Source organism: Malurus melanocephalus, unplaced genomic scaffold (assembly GCF_030028575.1).
Source record: "Malurus melanocephalus ecotype Western Australia unplaced genomic scaffold, MMel_1.1 scaffold_201, whole genome shotgun sequence".
Classification (NCBI taxonomy): Eukaryota; Metazoa; Chordata; class Aves; order Passeriformes; family Maluridae; genus Malurus; species Malurus melanocephalus.
This window is the reverse complement of record NW_026623433.1, coordinates 804364-812303: the sequence shown is the minus strand read 5'-3', so window position 1 is coordinate 812303 and position 7940 is coordinate 804364.

The window sequence follows — 7940 nt, the reverse complement described above, 5'->3', positions numbered from 1 at the left end:
GGACACCTCCTGTGGCCATGGGACAGCCCCTGTGGCCATGGGCCAGCTCCTGTGGCCATGGGTCAGCTCCTGTGGCCATGGGACATCTCCTGTGGCCATGAGACAGCCCCTGTGGCCATGGGACAGCTCCTGTGGCCATGAGACAGCCCCTGGCTGTGGCTCAGCTGGCCAAGCCTTCACCTGGACAGGACAGGCAGCACAGGGGAGCAGGAAGAGGGTCAGGAAGAGCCGATGACCAGTGGCACTTGCCCTGGAGGTGGGATGTGTCCCCTCCCTGTGCTGCTSCCTGGGCTCATCCTGAACCCTGGATTCCCATTGGAGCTGGCCGGGATCTTGTGCTTGGAGAGGTTCAKAGGGCCCTGCTGTCACCCCAAAATCCTGCTCTGGCCAAAGGCTGGGAGCTGCCCAGCTCGTGTCCCATCAGCCCATCCGGAGTGCAGAGCCAGATGTGCTCGCAGCCCCCTCTTCCCGGGTTATTTATATCCCTGTGAGATTTGACGTTTCCTGTTTTATTAACGGGCTCCAGGTCCCCAGGACATTTTTCWGAGMAGYGAGGCAGCGATGGCCACAGGAGCTYTGGAGCACCCCGGAGTGTCCCCMTGRAGAGGGAGGGAGGGTKGGAGCTGCTCGTGGTGATTTAATGCTCTGAGATGAGAATTTGTGCATCCAAGAGGGCTCTGAAGGAGGCGATTTGGCACCCACTGAGGAATCCACCTGGAGGAATCCACCTGAAATTGTACCTGTGGGAACTCCTGAGGATTCCCAGCTCTGCAGCCCAGCTTGGCTCGGAGCCCATCTGGCAAAAAGRGTTGGAGAAAATCTGAGCCAAACCCACAGACATTTTTCACCCCCATCTGGCACTGGCTGGCAGGGACAGAACTGCCATCAAATCTCAGTGCCCTCAGATCTTCCCGAATCAGATGAGAGAGATCTCCAGGATGAGGGAAAATGTCTCATGTGGTCTCAGTTTCTCGCTGATTGACACAACCTCCCAGCCCAGAGACCACAGGCAGGGCACGGAGGAAGAACGGATCAAAATCCATCTGGGAAATTGCTGTTCGATAACCACATCCTCYGAAAGGGACAGGGCTGTGCAGGAACGGGGGTGGGACGAGCGGGACCTCCMCATCCCCGAACAAATTCACCCCATTTCTCTCTTTGCTGGCCGGAATTGCCTCCCCATTCACCGGGATCCGAAACAGCTCGGGATTTCTCAARGCGGCGGCTTTGATCTCAGCAGAAATGTTGTTTTCCCGAGCTGCCGCAAGATGCCAGCATTTCAGAGAGTTCCTGAAATGGGACCGGGAGAGCGCTGCTCCCTCTGCTCCTCCAGCTCCCCCCGAGACATCACAGAGCCCCTCTGGATCCTCCTGGAGAGAGGAGGGTGGGGAAGGTGCAGAAAAGAGTTTCCATGGCAGGTGGAGGAAAGAATCTTCATAGGAGGTGGGGAAAAGCATCTTTATGGGAAATGGAGGAAAACATCTTTATGGGAGTGGGGGAAAAGCATCTTTATGGGAAATGGAGGAAAACAAGTTTATGGGAAATAGAGGAAAAATCTTCATGGAATGTGGAGCAAAAGCATCTTTATGGGAAATGGAAGAAAACATTTTCGTGGGAGGTGGAGGAAAGTATTTCCATGAGAGGTGGAGGAAAAGATCTTCACAGGAGCTGGAGGAAGGCACCTTCCCGGGAGGTGGAGGCCGGGACAGTCTGGGCTGCAGGCTCAGCAGCTCTGCAGCTCCCTGGCAGTGACCAAAGCGCTGCTCCCCTTTGTGGGGCACATTCCGGGGCTCAGGGATGCAGGGAAGGGTGTCCTGAGCCTCTGAGGACCCTCTGGCCGAGCTGAGGCTGCCTCTTGCTGTGCTCAAAGGAAACCTCCTCCTCCTCCTCCTCCTGAACTGTGCACTGCTCCTCAGAACCTCTCCCTCAGCATCCCCAGGCTCTTGCCATGGGAGTTTTCCCTCTCACTTCCCCAAGCAGAAAGGGCCAAACAAAGCAGTTCCCCATATTCTTGTATCACTTATCCCCAGCAGCCCTGGGCAAGCTCCCAGCTCTCTTTCATTTCTGTTCCTGCCCCACCTGCTCTCCCAGYAGCTCCCAACAGGAGAAGCACAACTCTGTGGGCCCAGTTCTCCTTTAGGAATAACTGCCCTGAGGCACAAAACTCCTGGATGTCCCCAAAACTGAATGTGCCTCTGAGAAAGAGCAGCTGATGGGGCTTTTCAAACTCAGGTGAGTTTTTCTCTCCTGTGGAAGGACGTGGAAGAAATCCARCTTCTCCCTCACGCTGATCACCTGCTGAGCCCCCCTCGCTTACCAGCAGCCCCCTGCAAGGCTTGGGCAATTCCCCTGATCCTCAGAACATCCCAAACCCCAAAGGACCCTCACAGCCCATCCCTTCTGCAGGGGCTGAGCCACCAGGGGGATGGGGAGCAGGAACCTGTCCAGGGCACCTGAAACCCTCTGTGACTCCTTCACTGCACCCACAGTGCTCAGTGAGCTGGGGAACCCTCCTGGCACCCCTCAAAGGATCTCAGACAATGGGAGAATTCACACCTTTGTTTCTCTAAATATTTGCTTCTATAAATAAATGTATTTCTTTTCCCTTTTTTCTCACTCCATGGATCTCCTTTCCCACGCAGAGGGACGAGGCAGATAATTGGAGCTGATGGATAATACACTAAAAAGCCAAATTCCCCTTTGCTTGGAGGGCAGGCAGAGCAGCCAGCTGGTTTGGAGCTTTATTACCCAGACCACAGCACAGGAGGACAATTTTGCTTGGGAATTTGCCTTTGTAATCATGGAATTCCTCACCTCGCTGCAGCAAATCGGGTTTGATGTCAGCAAGGAACTCAATTTTCACAGCCTGAAGCCCAGGCCAAGGACTTTTTGTACCTTGCCATGATTTTGACACTTCCCAGTCTTCCAGCACTCTGCTCTCCACGGCTCCACAGAGGTGTTGGATAAATTTCCTGTTTTGCTGCTGCAGCAGCGAGTCAGGGCTTTATCAGGGAATATTCAGGGAGGCAGACACTGCTTCCAGACAGTGCTGTGTCCATAAAGAGAGCTGGGAAATGGGGCTGGGGATGATTCCTTTTCTGCTTGCCCCAGGCTGGCAGTTCAAACCCTCAGCTGGACTGACAGCCTGGCCTCGCCTCTGACACTCAGGGAAGCTCAGAAGTTGAACCCTTTTTTCCACACACACTCACATAAAATGGACTTTTCTGCTCCAAGGTGGAAAACCAAACGTTTGACCTTATTCCACTAATTTATTTTTGTTAGAGGGCAAGTTCTGTMTTTTCTTTAAGCAACTAAAAATCATCGATTTGTATTTCCTGATAAATATTTCTGTTCTGCAGTTGAGGCTGSAGAAGTCTTTACACTCAGAAAATAAAGGAGAATTTCATCATCACCTTTCCTCAGGGAAAACCTCCAGCCAGAGCTTTGGTGTGTGGCAAGGTGGAGAGAAGCTTTCCCCAGGTCAGGGAGCAGAGTGATCTCTTTGGGCCTTGGCAGCCCCAAAAGGGACAAACCCCATTGCAGAGGCAGCAGGACACGGCCCCAGAAAGGGAAACTCGCATGGGTACACCAGTGCCCCATGGGGCAATCCCCCAAAGGGACACCCTGAGCTGGTACAATCCCATGTGGGGACATCCTGAGCTTTTTCTCATCTCTGGGGATACCCTGAACTTGTGTCCTCCCCTGTGGGGACACCCTGAGCTGGTGTCCTTTCCCATGGGAACACCCTGAGCTGGTTCAATCCCCCGTGGGGACACCCTGAGCTGTTTTCTTGGCTCTGGGGATACCCTGGACTGGTGTTCTCCTCTGTAGGGACACCCTGAGCTGATGTTCTCCCTCATGGGGACATCAGCCCTGATCCCACTGATTATTCTGTGCCACACCCCACTCCCAGCCTGCCTGGCCCTGGGGGTGCTGAGGGCTGCCCAGTTTAACTGGGACCAGCACCCCCAGCCCCAGGGCAGCAGCAGCAAAGGCCCCAAAAGCCCAGGATGGTGCAGCCGGAGATGTGGCAGGGACATTCCTGGGTCCTTGGAAGCTCCTTGGAAGCTCCTGGAGAAGCTCCTGGAGAAACTCGGGGGAACCTCCTTGGGACATTTTGGAGAAGCTCTTTGAGAAGTTCCTTTGAAGCTCCTTGGGAAGTTTTGGAGAAGCTCCTTGGAAAGTTCCTTGGAAGCCAACTCAGGCTGCCTTTGCCATCTGGCTGCTGCYCAAGGCTGAGGACTGCARCAGCAAACCAAACCCAAACTCTGGGAAATGGGCCTGGGGAGAGCTCCTTTCCACAGGGACGGGAAAGGGATGGGAAATGGGAGAGAGCCTGGAAGAGGAGCTGTCCCAGGGCTCCTCAGACAGCTGGAAACTCCCAGRGGGTTTGTATCCCAAAGGTCCTGGTGACCAGGGTGGGGAAACTGAGGCATGGGGCCRTTGTGTCTGTGACATACTGATCCCCAGGAGGAGTCTGGGAGTCCAGCCCAGGATGGGGGCTCTGATGTCCCCCTGTCCCCCAGTTTGGGTGTTGGCAGTGCCGAGGGCAGCAGCGCTCCTTTCAGCAGGGCTCTGGCTGAAATGAAGGGATTTTATCGGGGCTTCTGTTCCTCCCCTGGGGGCAGGGAGGGGCTCTGGGCCAGTTCCCATTTCCCTGGATGGTCACGGGTGGCCGGGCACCGCGAATCAAAGCGTCCGAGCGGGAGCAGGAAATGGCCAGGATGGGAACGGGAGATAAAACCGCTCGGCCACGGAGGGTCCAGCCAGGGAAACCCACACAGATCCCACCTGCCTTCACCCAGGGCTTGGAGCTGTGTTCCAGCAGCACCCAGCCCCTCAGAATCCCACCTTAGAATTTTTGAGGCGCTTTTTGGAGGGCTCAGCCATAAAAAACGAGAGTTTGCAGCTGCCATGTGTTCTCATTGTCCTTCTCTGTCAGTGGCACTGTGGAAACACGAGCAGTGTGAAGAGTTTTCCTGGGAGAGGACAGAGCAGGTGTGGGCAGGTGATGGAGCAGAGAATCCCCATGGACTGAGCTGCTTTTCCTTCCTAAAACCAACCCAGGTGATGCTCCAGCCATTCCCCTGAGAGACCCACACCAGTTTCCCCAGGAAAGGGCAGAGCAGGGAGGCTCTGGGCTCGCTCTGTCCCTGCCCAGCCCTCCCTCAGCATTCCCACGCCCAGCCCTGGCTGCCATGGCACTGGGCACAGCTATCCCGGCAGGAATTCGGGAATGGAGCCCTGCTCTCCTCTCCAGCCTGTGCAGCACATCCTAAAAACTGCCTGGGACAGACAAAGCACAAGAGCTTCATCCCCAAACCATTCCCAAACCATTCCCAAACCATTCCCAGGGCCATCCCCACACCATCACCACAGCCATTCTGTGACCCCACAGGGCTCTGTCAGTCCCTCCAGGACCCTTTTCCATCCCCAGGCTCAGGCATTTCCTGGGACATCGCTCTCTGAAGGTGGAGAAGTCACTCCTTGCTCAGCAGCTCCATCAGGGGCTCCATTCCCCTGCCAGCCCCTGCAGCTCCATCAGGGCCCCTCTGTTCCCAGGAAATGAGTTTTCCAAATGAAGCGTGCCCAGCCCAGTGATAAGGAAGGCATCAGTGGCCAGCCCAGTTCCTCTGGTGCTTCCTGGGGCCTCGTCATGGATGAGGGGTGGAAGGTGTCCCCAATGAAGGTGGAAGGTGTCCCCAATGAGGAGTGGAAGGTGTCCCCAATGAGGGTGGAAGGTGTCCCCAATGAGGAGTGGAAGGTGTCCCCAATGAAGGTGGAAGGTGTCCCCAATGAGGAGTGGAAGGTGTCCCCAATGAAGGTGGAAGGTGTCCCCAATGAGGGGTGGAAGGTGTCCCCAATGAGGGGTGGAAGGTGTTCCCAATGAGGTGAGGAAGGTGTCCCCAATGAGGGGTGGAAGGTGTCCCCAGTGAGGGGTGGAAGGTGTCCCCAATGAGGGGTGGAAGGTGTCCCCAATGAGGGGTGGAAGGTGTCCCCAGTGAGGGGTGGAACATGTCCCCACCCATGGCAGGGGGTGGAGCAAGGCTTTGAGGTCTCTTCCAACCCAAATTCTGGGATCCTGGGATTCTGTGATGATTTCTCCCTGTTTCTGGTTGTTTCCAACTCATTTGTTCCCAAAGCAGAGGCAGCTGCTCTGAAAGCTGTGTGAAAATTGGGTGTTCCCTGCACCTTAGGGCTGCCTGGATCTGCAGGGTGCCCAGAGAGGAGGATCAGCCCCTCGGCTGTGCTGGGTGCATCCCTGCTCTGTCCCAGCTCCTCAAGGAACTCAAATAGGCATCTCCAAATTTATCCCAAASGAGGTCTGAACCTTGCAGCAGTGCTGACAGCAGCAGGGTTTGCTGACCCCAGCCCCACCAGGAGATCAATCCATCAATTACCCCAGGGCTCACAAACTCCTTTATCATCCCCTTCAGCCCCCGGGCCTGAGCCTTTATCTGATCCATGGAAAACGGGAGATCTGGGCACCTCAGAGATCAAAAGGAAACTCTGCACGGGTCACAGAGAAGCATTTTGGGGCTGCTSTTTGTGCTCCCTCACCATTTCTGTGCTGTGAGAGCTTTGTCCCTGTGCCCAAAGTTGTGCTGGAGCCCTCTGCTCGCTGGCTGCAGTGACAGCTGAAGGGACAGTGCCAGCCTTGCTCAGGGACATGGGGTAAAAGGGTTTATGGCCATGGGGCTCCCCAGCTCCCCTCCACCCCGTGCCCTTGGCCCACACAGGAGTGTTCCCACACCCCCAGCTCTGCCCTGGGGCTGGGCAGTGGAACCAGAGCCACCTCAGGGCACCAGGAAAAGCCAATTTTGGGGCACTGCAACCACCCCAGCACCTCAGCACCACAGAGAGAGCCACTCTGCTTCCCGGAATCCATYRGCTGCACTTCYCARATCCTGTCCTGAGCTCCTCCTGCCCYTCCCAAATCCTGTCCTGAGCTCCTCCTGCCCTTCCCAAAGCCCACAGGGAGCCCTGGCCCGCTCTGGACCTGGGAAGTGAAATCAGTTCATCCTGCTGAGGTGAGCAAGTGCCAAGACGTCCCCCAGCACTGCAGGGACACAGAATAAAGAGCATTTTCCATCCCTGCAGGATGGCAGGCTGCAGGGATAAAGCTTTCCCAGTGTGAGCACTGGGTATAAATGTATTTACAGTGGGATTTTTTACCAGTTCAGTGATCAAGCCCTGCTGTGGGACTCAGCAGAACTCCTCTCTTGGGGCTGCAGCCCCAAATCCCTCCCCAGGCTGATGTCACCGCAGCCACAGCGGGCCTTGGGCACCCTGCAGGGGGATGCTCATCCCGGGGCTGCAGGAACACCCCCATCCCCTGGGAATGTCCTGATGGTTGGGAGCAGGGCAGGCAATGGGAGCACAGGGCTGCACCAGCAGGACCTTCCCTGAGCCGCCCTCATCCATCTCCATCAATCCCCTCTCGAGTGCCCCAATTTGGTCTCTGATCAGCTCCCTTCCTCCTTCCCCTCCCTCCTGCCGCCCTCCACACACACAGCACACACATTTCCTTTTCCTTGAGCAAACAATTTTCAGATTGAAAAGCGAGCTCTGGGCGCAGGCTGGGAAAGGACAATGCGGGCCGATCCCTTATCTGCCGCTATCGGCTCCGGGGCAGCTGCGAGCCCCGATTGGGCTGCGGGACGGTCCCGCTGTTTATGGGGCGGCCAGGGAGGGACACGGGGGAAATCTGCTGCGGGAGATAAGTCCAGGAAATAGGGCTGGGGACTGGGGCTGAGTCAACAAAGCTGAGCGAGCAACCGGACACCTCCGGAGTCCCCAGGATGTGACTCGGTGTCACCACTCCGTGTCACGACTCCGTGTCACGACTCGGGGGGTGTCACGACTGCAGCTCCCCAGCAAGCAGAGGGGATTCACTGGATTGACCCATCCCTGCCATGGAGAAGGGAATCATCTTGATC